The 18564-nt window shown below is 36.6% G+C and overlaps 1 protein-coding gene and 1 pseudogene across 5 annotated transcripts in view; one reads left to right on the top strand and one right to left on the bottom strand.

The window, feature by feature from the left end:
- Positions 1-18564, top strand: part of SLC38A11 (solute carrier family 38 member 11) — a 224152-nt gene that overhangs the window by 141280 nt on the left and 64308 nt on the right. The gene's annotated exons all lie outside the window — the stretch shown is intronic.
- On the bottom strand, positions 5683-6653 carry LOC143675770 (BRCA1-A complex subunit Abraxas 1 pseudogene; annotated as a pseudogene).

Raw genomic sequence — 18564 nt, 5'->3', positions numbered from 1 at the left:
CACAGGAAAATCTTCCAAACTTTTGGATCCAATACCCAGGGAAATCTGTCTAAGTGCGCAGATGCCAACAGAAGATAACGGATCACGCTCAAATAATTGAAAATATGGCCCAGTCAAAGGAACAAACCAATAGTTCAAATGAGTTACAGGAGCTGAGACAACTAATGCTAAACATACGAACAGAAATGGAAAACCTCTTCAAAAACGAAATCGATAAATTGAGGGAGGACATGAAGAAGACATGGGCTGAACATAAAGAAGAAATAGAAAAACTGAAAAAACAAATCACAGAACTTATGGAAGTGAAGGACAAAGTAGAAAAGATAGAAAAAACAATGGATACCTACAATGATAGATTCAAAGAGACAGAAGATAGAATTAGTGATTTGGAGGATGGAACATCTGAATTCCAAAAACAAACAGAATCTATCGGGAAAAGAATGGAAAAATTTGAACAGGGTATCAGGGAACTCAAGGACAATATGAACCGCACAAATATACGTGTTGTGGGTGTCCCAGAAGGAGAAGAGAAGGGAAAAGGAGGAGAAAAACTAATGGAAGAAATTTTCACTGAAAATTTCCCAACTCTTATGAAAGACCTAAAATTACAGATCCAAGAAGTGCAGCGTACCCCAAAGAGATTAGACCCAAATAAGCGTTCTCCAAGACACTTACTAGTTAGAATGTCAGAGGTCAAAGAGAAAGAGAGGATCTTGAAAGCAGCAAGAGAAAAACAATCCATCACATACAAGGGAAACCCAGTAAGACTATGTGTAGATTTCTCAGCAGAAACCATGGAGGCTAGAAGACAGTGGGATGATATATTTAAATTACTAAAAGAGAAAAACTGCCAACCAAGACTCCTATATCCAGCAAAATTGTCCTTCAAAAATGAGGGAGAAATTAAAACATTCTCAGACAAAAAGTCACTGAGAGAATTTGTGACCAAGAGACCAGCTCTGCAAGAAATACTAAATGGAGCACTAGAGTCAGAACCGAAAAGACAGAAGAGAGATGTATGGAGAAAAGTGTAGAAAGAAGGAAAATCAGATATGATATATATAATACAAAAGGCAAAATGGCAGAGGAAAATATTATCCAAACAGTAATAACACTAAATGTTAATGGACTGAATTCCCCAATCAAAAGACAAAGATTGGCAGAATGAATTAAAAAACAGGATCTTTCTATATGCTGTCTACAGGAAACACATCTTAGACCCAAAGATAAACATAGGTTGAAAGTGAAAGGTTGGGAAAAGATATTTCATGCAAATAACAACCAGAAAATAGCAGGAGTGGCTATACTAATATCCAACAAGTTAGACTTCAAATGTAAAACAGTTAAAAGAGACAAAGAAGGACACTATATACTAATAAAAGGAACAATTAAACAAGAAGACATAACAATCATAAATATTTATGCACCGAACCAGAATGCCCCAAAATACGTGAGGAATACACTGCAAACACTGAAAAGGGAAATAGACTCATATACCATAATAGTTGGAGACTTCAATTCACCACTCTCATCAATGGACAGAACATCTAGACAGAGGATCAATAAAGAAATAGAGAATCTGAATATTACTATAAAGGAGCTAGACTTAACAGACATTTATAGGACATTAAATCCCACAACAGCAGGATAAACCTTTTTCTCAAGTGCTCATGGATCATTCTCAAAGATAGACCATATGCTGGGTCACAAAGCAAGTCTTAACAAATTTAAAAAGATTGAAATCATACACAACACTTTCTCGGATCATAAAGGAATGAAGTTGGAAATCAATAATAGGCGGAATGCCAGAAAATCCACAAATACCTGGAGGCTCAACAACACACTCTTAAACAACGAGTGGGTCAAAGAAGAAATTGCAAGAGAAATTAGTAAATACCTCGAGGCAAATGAAAATGAAAACACAACATATCAAAACTTATGGGATGCAGCAAAGGCAGTGCTAAGAGGGAAATTTATTGCCCTAAATGCCTATATCAGAAAAGAAGAAAAGGCAAAAATGTAGAAATTAACTGTTCACTTGGAAGAACTGGAGAAAGAACAGCAAACTAATCCCAAAGCAAGCAAAAGGAAAGAAATAACAAAGATCAGAGCAGAAATAAATGAAATTGAAAATATGAAAACAGTAGAGAAAATCAATAAGACCAGAAGTTGGTTCTATGAGAAAATCAATAAGATTGATGGGCCCCTATCAAGATTGACAAAAAGAAGAAGAGAGAGGATGCAAATAAATAAGATCAGAAATGGAAGAGGAGACATAACTACTGACCTCACAGAAATAAAGGAGGTAATAACAGGATACTATGAACAACTTTACGCTAATAAATACAACAATTTAGAGGAAATGGACGGGTTCCTGGAAAGACATGAACAACCAACTTTGACTCAAGAAGACATAGATGACCTCAACAAACCAATCACAAGTAAAGAAATTGAATTAGTCATTCAAAAGCTTCCTAAAAAGAAAAGTCCAGGACCAGATGGCTTCACATGTGAATTCTACCAAACGTTCCAGAAAGAATTAGTACCAATTCTCCTCAAACTCTTCAAAAAAATCGAAGTGGAGGGAAAACTGCCTAATTCATTCTATGAAGCCAACATCACCCTCATACCAAAACCAGGCAAAGATATTCCAAAAAAAGAAAACTACAGACTAATCTCTCTAATGAATACAGATGCAAAAATCCTCAATAAAATTCTAGCAAATCGTATCCAACAACACATTAAAAGAATTATACATCATGACCAAGTAGGATTCATCCCAGGTATGCAAGGATGGTTCAATATAAGAAAATCAATTAATGTAATACACCATATCAACAAATCAAAGCAGAAAAATCACATGATCATCTCAATTGATGCAGAGAAGGCATTCGACAAGATTCAACATCCTTTCCTGTTGAAAACACTTCAAAAGATAGGAATACAAGGGAACTTCCTTAAAATGATAGAGGGAATCTATAAAAAACCCACAGCTAATATCATCCTCAATGGGGAAAAATTGAAAACTTTCCCCCTAAGATCAGGAACAAGACAAGGATGTCCACTATCACCACTATTATTCAACATTGTGTTGGAGGTTCTAGCCAGAGCAATTAGACAAGAAAAAGAAATACAAGGCATCAAAATTGGAAAGGAAGAAGTAAAACTATCACTGTTTGCAGACGGTATGATACTATATGTCGAAAACCCGGAAAAATCCACAACAAAACTACTAGAGGTAATAAATGAGTACAGCAAAGTAGCAGGTTACAAGATCAACATTCAAAAATCTGTAGCATTTCTATACACTAGTAATGAACAAGCTGAGGGGGAAATCAAGAAACGAATCCCATTTACAATTGCAACTAAAAGAATAAAATACCTAGGAATAAATTTAACTAAAGAGACAAAAAACCTATATAAAGAAAACTACAAAGAACTGTTAAAAGAAATCACAGAAGACCTAAATAGATGGAAGGGCATACCGTGTTCATGGATTGGAAGACTAAATATAGTTAAGATGTCAATCCTACCTAAATTGATTTACAGATTCAATGCAATACCAATCAAAATCCCAACAACTTATTTTTCAGAAATAGAAAAACCAATAAGCAAATTTATCTGGAAGGGCAGGGTGCCCCGAATTGCTAAAAGCATCTTGAGGAAAAAAAACGAAGCTGGAGGTCTCGCGCTGCCTGACTTTAAGACATATTATGAAGCCACAGTGGTCAAAACAGCACGGTATTGGCATAAAGATAGATATATCAACCAATGGAATCGAATAGAGTGCTCAGATATAGACCCTCTCATCTATGGACATTTGATCTTTGATAAGGCAGTCAAGCCAACTCACCTGGGACAGAGCAGTCTCTTCAATAAATGGTGCCTAGAGAACTGGATATCCATATGCAAAAGAATGAAAGAAGACCCATGTCTCACACCCTATACAAAAGTTAACTCAAAATGGATCAAAGATCTAAACATTAGGTCTAAGACCATAAAACAGTTAGAGGAAAATGTTGGGAGATATCTTATGGATCTTACAACTGGAGGCGGTTTTATGGACCTTAAACCTAAAGCAAGAGCACTGAAGAAGGAAATAAATAAATGGGAGCTCCTCAAAATTAAACACTTTTGTGCATCAAAGAACTTCATCAAGAAAGTAGAAAGACAGCCTACACAATGGGAGACAATATTTGGAAATGATATATCAGATAAAGGTCTAGTATCCAGAATTTATAAAGAGATTGTTCATCTCAACAACAAAAAGACAGCCAACCCAATTACAAAATGGGAAAAAGACTTGAACAGACACCTATCAGAAGAGGAAATACAAATGGCCAAAAGGCACATGAAGAGATGCTCAATGTCCCTGGCCATTAGAGAAATGCAAATCAAAACCACAATGAGATATCATCTCACACCCACCAGAATGGCCGTTATCAACAAAACAGAAAATGACAATTGCTGGAGAGGATGCGGAGAAAGAGGCACACTTATCCACTGTTGGTGGGAATGTCAAATGGTGCAACCACTGTGGAAGGCAGTTTGGCGGTTCCTCAAAAAGCTGAATATAGAATTGCCATACGACCCAGCAATACCATTGCTGGGAATATACTCAAAGGACTTAAGGGCAAAGACACAAACGGACATTTGCACACCAATGTTTATAGCAGCGTTATTTACAATTGCAAAGAGATGGAAACAGCCGAAATCTCCATCAACAGAAGAGTGGCTAAACAAACTGTGGTATATACATACGATGGAATACTATGCAGCTTTAAGACAGGATAAACTTATGAAGCACGTAATAACATGGATGGACCTAGAGAACATTATGCTGAGTGAGTCTAGCCAAAAACTAAAGGACAAATACTGTATGGTCCGACTGATGTGAACAGACATTCGAGAATAAATTTGGAATATGTCCTTGATAACAGAGTCCAGCAGGAGGTAGAAACAGGGTAAGATAATGGCCAATTGGAGTTGAAGGGATACAGACGGTGTAACAGGACTAGATACAAAAATTCAAAAATGGACAGCACAATAATACCTAATTGTAAAGTAATCATGTTAAAACATTGAATGAAGCTGCATCTGAGCTATAGGTTTTTGTTTTGTTTTATTTTGTTTTGTTTTGATTTTACTATTGTTACTTTTATTTTTTTCTCTATATTAACATTCTATATCTTTTTCGGTTATGTTGCTAGTTCTTCTAAACCAATGCATATGTACTAAGAAATGATGATCATGCATCTATGTGATGATGTTAAGAATTAATGAATGCATATGTAGAATGGTATGATCTTTAAATGTTGGGTTAATTCCTTTTTTTCCGTTAATTAAAAAAAAAAAAAAAGAGAAGGGATAATTGGAGCTGAAGGGATACAGACTGTACAACGGGACTGGATATAAAAACTCAGAAATGGACAGCACAATACTACCCAATTGTAATGCAATTATGTTAAAACACTGAATGAAGCTGCATGTGAGGTATAGGTTTTTTTTTTTTTCTCTTTCTATTATTGTTTTAGTTCTTATTCTGTTGTCTTTTTATTTCTTTTTCTAAATCGATGCAAATGTACTAAGAAATGATGAATATGCAACTATGTGATGTTATTAAGAATTACTGATTGTACATGTAGATTGGAATGATTTCTAGTTGTTTTGTTAATTCTTTTTTTAATTAATAAAAAAAAAGTATAAAAAAAAAAAGAATGTCATTGTATTCTGCATTAAAGTCAATTTGTCTACCACATTGAGATGGTTGTTAGCATTAACAGCAATTTAGAATAGGCTTATTTTTCAAAGAGATAAAACATGAATGAAGAAGTCCACAACTTAGAGATAAGGTGCAAAAAGCTTGATAAAGAAAAGTGTTCTCCTGTGGGTCTTCTGGGACAATCTTCTCTCCTACTGCTTTTTGGATCACTGCTCTTTTTTTTTTAAATTACTTGTTTTACTATTTTACATCCTCTTAGTAGTTTCTCTTTGCTTTCTCACCAAGTTCCACTCTTTTACATATACTCTTTAATTCCTCCTGTAATGAAACATACATTTCATTTACCTTATGTACCTCCTTTAAAGATCCATCTTCTTTTTTAAAAAAATTCAGAGCCGTGTGTTTTACTGCTTGGCCAAAACCACTGGACACAGTCATGTCCAGTTTGGCCACCACTAAAGGGACCCTATGAAAAAGTCCATCTTGAGGTCTATGTAAAGCGTGCTCCTATGGGTATCTTTCTGTTGTGATACTTGGCGTTAGTAGCAGAAAAACAAGTTCCAGGCTTGAGAGATACTTCTATAAGTTTCTGTGAAGCAATCTCTCTCTGAAAGTCCTGATCTGATCTGAATGACATCATAATTTGTACCAATCTACCACATCCTTTTTGACACTTATTTTCTTCAGTGCTTGCTCATTTACTTCACTGAAAGAACTGTAAAAACTGAAAAGCTGATAACATGGAATATATTTCTGAAAGTCAATTGTATAAACCACCTCAACATCATTCATTTGGTAAAGCTATTGTAGGCTTTATCTTTCACTTCCCCAAGGAGAAAACCTTCCATGTTCTAGTGTGTGCTGAAGGGCTGCAAAGGGAGTGGCCAAGCACAAATCCGGAAAGCATCACAGATGTGCTCTCACACCCCATGCTCCAGCCGCCACCACTATGCAGCCGTGGGATTGGGGCTCTTACATATATTTTTGAATGCACATTTTAGAAAAGGAAAGAGTTTTGTTTTCAGGACTTTATCAGGGTAAATGATCGGACCAATACTTCCAATGAAAATAACCAAAAATGCTGCGTGAAAGGCACCAAATATCCGAGAAGTAAATAATTATTAGGGAACAAAAATCTAAGAGACGGCAAGAGCCCAAAAATATAATGGGAAATTTTGCCCATCACAGCAAATTTGCACTTCATTTTAGCAGCCTCATGAGTGTAGGAAGACATAAATTAAATCCCAGAGACTATGGAGATCACCAGAGACCTTCTCTACATTAAGTTGGGACCCTTGTCAGAAGCAAGAAATGTGAGAGTTTTACCCATGGTTCAGATTGGACCATGATAAAAAGAGAGGCCGTGGACAAAGTCTCATGCCCTGTCCAGTCAAGACAAGGAGATTACACTTCCCCATCTGCCTCATCTCTGGCTTCCAATCAGATTGCCTAAAATTTTTTTTTTTTTTTTTTTACATGGGCAGGCACCAGGAATCAAACCCAGGTCCTCTGCATGGCAGGTAAGCATTCTTGCCTGCTGAGCCACCGTGGCCTGCCCTAAAAATCCTTTTGAAGCTACCACCACTCCAGTCCACCAGTTATAACTGGAAGTCATTCTGTATAAATATAGATGCTGGTGATCCTTTCTTTGAAGTGTGTGTGTGTGTAGAGGGGGTGGGGTGTAGTGCAGTGGGTACTAAAAATTAAAACAGTGAGGAGGGAATCTTTAAAAACAATCAGCAGAGACTGTTGACATGAATTAGGCTCTGAGGAGCAGTTAATAGTGTTAAGATGAGTTAACCTTTCCTTGTTCCCCCATCACAATGAAAGGACCTACAGACTCTAGCAGGGAAACAGTAAAGAGTCAAAATTATATCATCCAGAATGGAAATCTGGTCTCTGAAAAGAAAGTGGAAGGAAGAATAGAATGAGGAAATTAGTGGAAGGAAGGGGTAAGAAAAAAAAAAAAGGAGGAGAACAAAGAAAAAGGAATTCCCAGATTCCTATCTGAGGTAGACTCTATTTGGGGGGGGAGGGGGCTGATGACATGATGAGAAAGTTTGTAAATGAACTTCACATGCAGCTCCTTAGAGATACCCTGTAGCCTACTTGACCACACAGAAGATGCAAGCTCACCGCAATATTAATGGTAGGACCACTTCCTTAAGGACCAGATCACAGGATCTTGCAAATGAATTATGACTCATGTAAGTACTAAAAACCATGTTTCTCTGACTGTGAATATTCTTTTTATCACTGAAGGAGTTGAGTTGCCTCCCTTGCATTTTATCAGCTGACTGGTCACACATACAAAAAAAAAGATGTCAGTTAGTAGCTTACCAGGAAAGTGACTAGAGATAATTTGAAATGATACAGAATTTATCACAGATGAATTATGGAGTCATAATTTCAGAAGTTATTCTGTTTTCCGTTTCATTTTTTCTGCATTATTTTAAATCTTACCTTTTGCCAAAAATATTCAGGTAGTTACAGTTAACAAAATAGTCTTACATTAAACAAGCATATGCAATCACAGGATGGATAAAATAGAAATATCTAAAGAAATTTTATGAGGGAAACAGTTTTTCTAACTAGGGTACAGAAAATATGCTTATACAAATGAAGGGGGAAATGAAGTTGGGTTTTTTTTCCCCTCTAGCTAAATCATTGAAGAATAAACACAGGCTATTATAAGTTAAGCAAAAAAAAGTATATTTGTTTTATTTTTATTCCCCCCAGGATTTAAAGTGTGCTTGTGTATGTGTGTATATGTGTGTGTGTGAGAGAGAGAGGGAGAGACACATTAGGAGAGAGAGAGATTAAAGGGAGGTGTACATTAAATTCAGCAGATTGCTCTTACTTTTACCCAAAAGGCACTCAAAGAGAAAATTTCCCAGGATAAACTTACAGGCTTTTTAGTAGGAAATACCTCACACCAAAAAACTACCTGACTTTCACAATCAAATGTTTACAATATACCCATAAACACCCAAACACTCACAGTTTTCGTATTTCTTACTCTCTTTTTCACTACTACTCTTCATTTCTAATCTTTAATTCCGTGGCTTCTTCCCTTTAGATGATTTCCATTTTATTTAGAATATGTTTTACATTGTTTAATTACCATTTTTTGTTTGCCTTTATGGTGGGGAGATTTCAGGCCATGCCAAGATCATGCATAAAAAGATTGAGTAAATCCTGTGTTTCCCACTGCAACTGGGTCACGCTTCTGCAAAGCAAGGTCATGAGAATGTGACTTCTTTCTGGGTTGTTCCTTTACCAGCCCTTAGGGAAATGCAGGTCCTTTTGGACATTAATTTAAAGAAGGTGGCAGTATTTATAAATAAATATACATGAATTCTTACCATTCTTGCCCATTCTATTTTAAAACTACTTTTCATGATCAGACTGTTACTGCCTGGTTATGTTAGTGAGAGGCCGTTTTGTTCACACTGACATGTTTTAGAAAACTTTTTTAGATGTAGAGGCTCATGTAGGTTGGAATAGCTATAAGAAAGGAGCACAGCAAAGGAAAGGAAAATTAAAGCAAAGTGACTGAAATTTAAAACATATGCCTTAAAAAATAATAATGCTAAAATAATCAACTAAAGAAATGTCTTTATTTCATTCTTGCTTTCGCTTCATGTTTTCACATGACTTTCTATATAAAGAAATCAGCTACAAGTAAGAATGAAGTCACTTATTACATTATTTTTAACTTCATGAAACATAGTGCTTCATATGTTTTTTAAAAATAGTGTACATCTTTGCAGACTGTCTGAGCACTTTTATATATTTTTGTCTAACAAAATGCCCATGATCCCTTTACAGTCAATAGGAGGAAAGTAAGTAGTAAAAGCTATAATTGAGAAGTAATGGGGAATAATAATAAAACTAACTAGAATTTACCTTAATATAGTTCCTAATACCTCCTAATACCTTCAGTTTATTTGCCAATAATATGCGTTTGTGCTTTATTTCCCGTATAAGAATTAGCCTCTTAACAATGATCAAGATCCAGTTCAAATCCCACCTAGCATCATAGAACTGGAGAATTGCAAGTTCAAGAGGAAAATTAAAACTATCTAGCGTTTCCATCTACCCTGGTCATGGTGCAGGCCACTGCCCATGTCCACACTTGGCTCAAACTATTCCCCTTACTTGACTCCCTAGTGCTTGGCAGGGAAGTCACAGTAGTTGTTCCAATGGCATGGCTCTTGACTGGATAAGGTATTGGTTCCTGAGCCAAGGAAATCCATCTCTAGGCCATCAGTCACCCAAAAGGAAACATGATTCAAAGGTTCTGCTCAACAGAGGTGATGGTATTTAGATAAGTCTATCAGACTTGCTTGTTTCAGAATTTGCCTTGGAGAATTGAGTGATTAGCTGATCAGCAAGAGAATAATGAGTAGACCCACAGATAAAAGCCAAGACTCCATGAGAAAAAGATCATGCTGGCCATGGTAGATAGAGAAGACACATATCCAGGAATCCTGGCACTTTTTTATTCCTAGATCCAGGATACAAATTATTCTAACTCCCCCCATTCCATTCCTAAGAAAGCCTAAGTAAGCTACTATTACTTTCAAGCAATGGATAACACTAGCATCCTTCTTATCTTTCATTATCCCCTACAACATTCTATAATCCAATATCCATGCTCAGTTGTCATTCCTGTATTTAAATATCTAAAGTGGGAATTTATCACTCGAGTTGCTCCAGTACATCTCTGGGCAACTAGGTTACAGTGGATTCTTTATATTTTCTTAATCCCTGGAATCTTATATTCTCAACTTCCTTAAAGTGTTATGTGACATAGTGGCAAGTTCTTTCATCATTCTGATTCAATTCCTCTGACAATGTCCCAGTTTATCAGTAGCTTTCTCAAATTGTGGCTTCTATAGCTGAACATCATACTCCACGTGTGCTGCAACCAAAAACGACAGCCTGGGCTAGTACCTTTCTTATTCTGTATAGTGTATTTCAAGTTCCTTTCCCTGTGACTGCATTAGACATTTCAGCAGGCCTTCTTCTGGTTGAATCATTTAAAATTTATTTTTAATTAAAATCACTCATTTTTAAAATGAAATGCAGGTAAACATGTTCCCTACCTAATACCTATGTAGTTGTTTTATAGATCCAAGATCATAGTACTATGTTGACAAGTTGAATTTCATCTTTGATAAGCTAAATTTTGTCAGTTTTCAGTCTTCCATCCAATGTCCCTGACCACCAACCGCAACCTTTTATGATCACTTCCTTGTCTGAATCAGTCTAGCAAATGTGCCAATTTCACTCATTTAGTACATCACTTATGCTAAACTACTCATCCTTTAATCAAGACTGGCTCCTAACTACAGAGCTGACATATCTCATTTTCAGAAACTATAGTGTGTCATACACAAAACTTAGTGATGATCAACAGAAAGGAAAAAGTAGAGCATATCTAGTGGATCCTACACTGTTTCTCTAGTCAAAATCTGTGAGTTTTCAGCTATGTGACTGGAGTGAGACTGTGCAATGGAGCCTAGTACACTCTCTTCCCCTCCTTTGAGACGATGAGTGGATAGTCCTCTTGCAAGTGGATCATTTTACCTTCAACTGTTAGTCTTTAGCATCTTTTATTTCGTGTTTCTACTAAAAATTATGATATAGATTATACATATCCCAGGGGGTTCAGCCATTTGACTCCAGCCTTCTATGCTTGAAGAGCCTCAAATTTAACCCTCTTCTCTAGATGAAGTTATTTGAACAGCAACAGATATGTCACCCACAACAACTTTAAACTCATGTCCCGTTATCACATCACCCCATTTTGTGCATTACAAATAAATATATTTTAATAGATCCTATGATTATCATATGAAAAACAGAGCGATATTCTGCATTGTGTTTTGGGGTTAAAAGCAAAGCACTAATCTGTTAAATGTAAACAGTTAAAAATATATTGACTCAGTCAGATGGGGGCAGGTGGAATGGATATGCTTTGGAAAGAACCACCATGATAGCTGTCCAAAGAAATCCCTGAATTCAGTTTAAATTTGTATTGTGACTACAAAAAAAACACCATCAAGTAGAAGCCACAAAAAAATTACTTTCATAATATCATCAGTGAACAGTCAGAAAATACATACCATACATAGTCAGACTCCCATACTGTCAGAAGTTACTATTTTACCATATGAATTGCTGCTGAATAGCATTCCATGGATAGCCTTCTGAGACCACACCAGAGAGAAAGCATTGCGACCTTTTCATTAGGAAGTGACATTGGAACAATTTCAAAAAAAGAGACCATTCCAGAGTGAGGTGAAATGGTATAGGACAGCAAGAGAAATAGGCAAGCTCTAGAGAATTATTCAACAAATGAATAGTTCAACAACCTTTGAGATTAAAGTGACCACTAGCCAAGGAAAGCAGGAAGCCCTGTAGAAGGAAAAGGCAAGAAAATGGATTCTTCTATAGACCCTCTGGAAAGGAACACAGTCCTGTTGACATCTTGATTTTACCAAAGGACCCATTTGGGACTTTCAACACTCAGAATTATAAGGAAACTCAGGCATTGAGGTATCAAATAACTTACCCCCAATCACTCTAGTAGGTCATAACTCATGGCCAATGTGCTGCAACCATGGAAGAGGAAGAGACAAGAGGAAAGGAAGGAACAAAGCCACAGGGTCATATAACCCCACTTCATAAGATGTTCCCTGTTCATGAGCCATTACTGTTTACAAATTTACAAATGCTTCTCCTGCCACTGTGCTGGTGCCTGCTCCAGCAAGGACCCTGATACTATGCAGGCACTCTGCTTCAACATCAACTGTGCAGAAGGAGAAAATGGTAGACTCTTGCCACATTTTAAAATATAAAATGAATCATATATACAAAATATACATGAGATGTATGTATAATGTGCCCATATGTTTAAAAAATAATAAAAGGAACATACATGCTCCCAGCAACCAGTTTAGGAAATAGAACCTTACAAATATCTTTGACTCCTTCCATGTGTCCCTATCTTATCCATTCCTCTCCACCAGAGAGGAAGGAATAATAATAATAACCACTAGCGTGAATTTGGAATTGGACATTCACTTGCCTCTCTTATTGTTTTCTCATGTGTTCTTGTATTTCAAAAGAATACGGAGCTTAGTTTTGCCTGGGTTTGAACTTCACATACAGTGAATTATAATGTACTTGTTCCTATAGTGTATGGATTGCCATTGTAAACAATCCTTTCTGCCCTGGATGACATTTGGGAGTGTTTTTAATATTATGAAAGATGTTGTTGTGAATATTCTTATGTGTGTATATGTGTAAATGTGTCTGTGTTTCTCTAGAGAGTGAAATGACTGTTGTACAGTTTATACAATTTCATTTCAACATTACTAGGTAAGGCACAATTGTTTTCCAAAGAGGTTCACACTATTCATATACCCATTAATAGTGAATGAAAATGTCTTTGGTTTATCATCTCATTATCAACTGCTCTGACATTTTTATTTTTCACCAATTAGATCAGTGTGATATGTTATCTCATTAATTAGTTTGTTCTCATATGTCTATTGGTACCTGTGGGTCACTTGCATTTTTTCTCTAGTAAAATGTCTGTTATTGTCTTTGCAAAAAAACAAAGTGTATTGGTTAGTGATGGTAGCACTGGAAAAACTATGTTTTTGAAATGTCATCTGACTGATGAATCTGAGAAGAAATATGTAGCCACCTTGGATGCTGAAGTCTATCCCCTTGTGTTCCATTCCAACAGAGGACCTGTTAAATTCAGTGTATGGGATACAGCTAGTCAGGAGAAATTTGATGTACTGAGATATGCCTAGTATATCCAAGCCCAATGTCCCATTGTAATGTTTGATGTAACATCAAGACTTATTTACAAGAATGTGCCTAACTGGTACAAGTGTGTGAAAACATCCCCATCATGTTATGTGGCAACAAAGTGGATATTAAGGGCAGGAAATGTAAGGCAAAATCCATTGTCTTCCACTGAAAGAAGAATCTTCAGTACTATGACATTTTTTCCAAAAGTAACTACAACTTTGAAGAGCCCTTCCTTTGGCTTGCTAAAAAACTGATTCAAGACCCTAACTTGGAGTTTGTTGCCATGCCTGCTCTTCCCCACCAGAGGTTCCATCATGCACCCAGCTTTGGTAGCACAGTATGAACATGATGAAGGGTTGCTCAGATAGCAGCTCTGCCAGAGGAGGATGGTGGCCTATAAAGAAATGAAGCTGGAGCCCAGCGTCAGAAGTCTAGTTTTATAGGCTACTGTCCTATGATGTTAGTGGTGCAGTATGTTTGCCATTTTATTATATAGCCAAGCAGAACAGTGCTTAATCATCGGAATGTATGCTGAAGAAGATGGATGGGGTTCAGAGTGAATGTGGCAGTTAAAAAATACCTTCAGTTTTTGGACCTGCATATATAACTGTTTTGGAAGGCACTGTTTCCTTTTCGAGTTCCAAATACAAGACTACTACAGTCATATCACAACACGGAGTGGTGATGTCTGGTTTGTTGCTGGCATTCCCACTCCTCTTCATTTAGAATCAGAAAAAAGTTGTATTTCAATGATCAAAAACGTATCAATTTTGTGTCACTCTTTCTAGAATTTCCTTTTTTAAAATATTCTGGTTAAACTAATAGATGGAGATGAGCAAGGCCTTTCTCAGTTTCTCAGATGCCCTGGGCTGAAATGTTCTCCTGATGGCCCTTATTAAACTTGTAAGTATCTAATTAAATGTATTCTCATTTAACAAGGCTGCTTCTCTCTAGTTAATTCCTCTTGAGATTGTTTCATCGATCTGGGACTTTTTTTTTTTTTTTTTTTTTTGGCATGGGCAGGCACCGGGAATTGAACCCGGGTCTCTGGCATGGCAGGCGAGAACTCTGCCTGCTGAGCCACCATGGCCCGCCCAATCTGGGACGTTTTTAATGAGCAGCAGTAATTGAATGAATCACTGTGCTAGGTTCATTGAAGGAAAAACAACATCATCATCAATAGCAACAACAAAAATGTGATCCTCTCTCAAAGAGCTTACCTTTCCCACAAACAAGTCCAAAATTACCTATGGTACAAAATAAAGGACTGAATATTGAAATTTATGAAAAATCAAAATTATCCAAGAGCAGAAAGGAAAAGACTTACGCCAGATTAGAAAATTCAGGTAAAGTTTGCCAGCCCCTTCTTTCTACACTATGTGCAATCTTGGCTCTAGTCAAAAGGTTTGTTATGGTCCATTTGCTCTCACCTCCCAATTTTAACCCCACTTGCCATTCTTGATAGCAAAGATTATTTCTGGCACATGTCATGCATGAGAAGGCAAGACATGTGGGAGAGTTGGGAGAATATCAACTCACAGTAGTCTCTAACACTGCTGCTGCCAATGTTCCACCCTATTCTCTGCTCCAATTCTGGTGATTTTTGAGCTGATGTCATCATGAATACTATCCTGCTGAGTCTCTGATTCTCCTAATCAGCCTATCCTAGGGGCACACAATGTTTTTTTTTCCCACTCTGATACAACTGGGATGCAATTTTGCAAATGGAACATTATTTTAAAAAGAATAAGAAATGTCAAAATAAGCAAATGATCTTTTTACTTATTCTAGTGCAAACTAAAAGATCCAATATATGGGCACACAAGCCTCAATTTCCTTCCTTTAACCCTGTCTCTTTGGATGTGACTTGGGCATATTTATTAATGAATGATAAAAACTGATTCTATATGAAGATAAATCTCAGCTTGTTCACCTATTTCTTGCATAATGTATTCACATTAGAGTGGGAATGATAGACCAGACTATACTAGCCATCCATCTTCAGCTTCCAAAGCCTAGAAAATAGTGATCTTACAAAGAAACTGTTATGAGCTGCAAACAAGAAGGATCAAATTTAAGTTTGTATCCTCAATAGCAAGACTTATTTCCATAGAGACTTTAGAACTGCATTCTTCATCACATGTGGAGAAAATACAGGCTCTAGAGCGGAAGAATAATGAGAGTACTCTCAAGTGAGAGTCAGAGTTGCAGTTTGGCTAGTTCACTCCTCAGGTTAATGATTAAAGCCTAAGAATTCTTGGTAATAAATCATGCAGACCCTGAAGTGAGCATGGATAAACTCTGTTAACCAGACAGCTAAGGAGAAGACCAACATGGGACACGTAAAAGAGGGTCCAGACCATACTGACAGGACAATTTCTCTAGCCACGTTGGCCAAAGTTTCTTACCAGTTCATTAGTGAGACAAAATTTTAAAATATCAGAATCCAAAGACTTACAGTTCATTTATTAATTTACTAATTTAGGGTTTAATGAAACACAACAAACCCTCCTGTTACAGCCACAATGTAATCAGTTAAAGAAACTCTTTAGGGACTATTATACAAAACTCTGCATTGGATGAATCCTATTTGACTATTAGAATCATGGTTATGGTACCCAGAGGAAGTATATGAATAGGGTTAGGTTTGCCACCAAATGACAGAAAACTTCAAATAATTGGGATTTAAACAAGATTGAAGTTTATTTCCTTCTCTCATAACCATGAACAGTTTGGAGCTGGTATTCTACTTGCCTATCCATTAGGGTCCCAAGCCCCTTCCATCTTATTGCTCAGTCATCCTCAACATGAAGTTTCCAAAAAGTGGTTGGCAGGATAATGTCCCTGTTTCAGCCATCATGTCTCTGCACTCCAGCCAGGAGGAAGGAGCAAATGAGAGGTATGACATGACCCATCTCTTTAAGGACACACATTCCACCTACATGTCCTTGGCCAGAACTTGGCCACACGACCACAGTCAGCTGCAAAAGAAGGTGTGAACTGCAGTCTTCATTCTATGAGGCCACAGGTCCAGACAAAATTCAGTGGCTCCCTCACAGTTGCTATTTAGAGCCAAATATCAATCTCTTCTGCAATAGTCCAGATACATTTTTGGCCTAACAAAATATATTTCTGTTTGGATATAACAGCAGAAAACACTTATGGAGAGCTTATTATATGCCAGGCAATTAACTAAATCTTTTCAAATTGGTTTTATTTTCATTTAATTCTAATAATTACTGCTATGAAAGGTGTACTCTTTTTTTGTCCCTTTTCACAAATAAGAAAATGAAGGTCAAAAAAGTTAAGCAACTTGCCAAGATCACTTGGGCTTGGATTCAAACCCAGGTTTTTCTGATTCTAGAGCCTGATCTCATAATCTTCTGTATGAACTAAAGAATAACCAAAAGTTTGTGCTTTTTAGATCTGCAATCCTTCTCAGCTTGGATACAATGAAAGAAAATTGTGAAGTACCATGCAAACATAAGGGTGATATTAATATACCACTAGTGCCTGTCAATATGATCTTATAATCTTAAGAATAAAAAGAAATGCTACTGATAATTACACTGGGACAACAAGCATAAACTGGGACTGTCTCAGATAAATCAGGGCTTAAAGTCATACTAATTTTAACTCATTCCTCAATCCTCACTCACCCTGACTCCTAACCAAAAAATTTCACTCTAGGGGCCATCCTATATTCTATTAATTACTGTTAAAGCACATTAAAAGACCTTAGCTCTTCCCTAATAATAAGTTAGTATCATATTTTTATACTGAGTAACACATATATATCATAGAAGATCATTACAAGAATGATTCTTAAGGTTATTAATCCATAAAAAGAAGAATATCTTTTGATTAGTTAGCCAAAAGTATCTGAGTAGTCCTTCCAGGCCTTCCAAAGTCTGAGGACCCCTACCTCTAGAAAGTTAAAAAGAGGAAAAGAAAATAAACACCTATCTTGTTCGAAACTTTGTGTATTAGTGCTCTATCTACTACAGTAAGTAAGCCAAACCCTAATACTGTGGAGACCATCAAGGACCCATTTTTAATGTAATTGTATTGAGATATATTAATATCATATAATCATCCAAAGTGTACAATCAGTGGTTCACAGTATCATGTAGTTGTGCATTCATAATCACAATCAAATTTTGGATATTTCATTACTCCAAAAAATAAAAATAGAAATAAAAAAGAACACCCAATAGACTGAAATACTGTGGGTCAATGAGAGGGAGGGGTAAGGGATGTGGGATGCATGAGTTCTTTTTTTTTATTTCCTTTTCTGGAGTGATGCAAATGTTCTAAAAATGATCATGGTGAAGAATATACAACAATGTGATGATGTTGTGAGCCATTAATTAGATCTGCTTCATTCATATTTCTAATTGAAATCTAGTCTCTTTTTCAGCTTTTTTCACAGTTGCTGCATGAGGCAATACTGACTTTCATAGCTGCAGATCTCGAGCTCTAAGTCTCAGGTGTCACACAGATACCCAAAGTTCCAAGGAGTGATCAGGTTATACACAAAGGGCTCAGCATCTCAGAATTAACAAATAACCATTACAACTCAGGAACAGATGTGACGGCTGTTAAGAGCTTGCAATCGAAGAATCTTTACAGTAAGCTTTCCCCTGATAACTTATGCTCTTAGATTCACTTCTTAGTGTTTGGACATTATAATTACTCCACATCATGGCCTTGGAACATAAACTTGCAACTTAAAAAATTCCCCTTTTAAAAAGCCATTCCATTTCTGGTATATTACATATGGCAGCTTTAACAAACTAAAACATCATTCCATTTTCAACACCTTGCAATGATGACATTCATTTGTTCTCCTTCATGTAAAAACATTCTTTTATTTGTACATTTAATCACCATCATTGACCACTCTAGATTTTGCGAACTTATACAGCCCCCTCTTTCTCTTCTGTCTTTCCTTCCCTAGCCTTCCTCTTTCAACCATGCTCAGACTCATCTTTGTTCAGTGTACT

The sequence above is a fragment of the Tamandua tetradactyla genome, chromosome 3, assembly GCF_023851605.1.
Source record: "Tamandua tetradactyla isolate mTamTet1 chromosome 3, mTamTet1.pri, whole genome shotgun sequence".
Classification (NCBI taxonomy): Eukaryota; Metazoa; Chordata; class Mammalia; order Pilosa; family Myrmecophagidae; genus Tamandua; species Tamandua tetradactyla.
The sequence above is the reverse complement of the archived record's forward strand: the minus strand, read 5'-3'. Positions and strand labels throughout refer to the sequence as shown.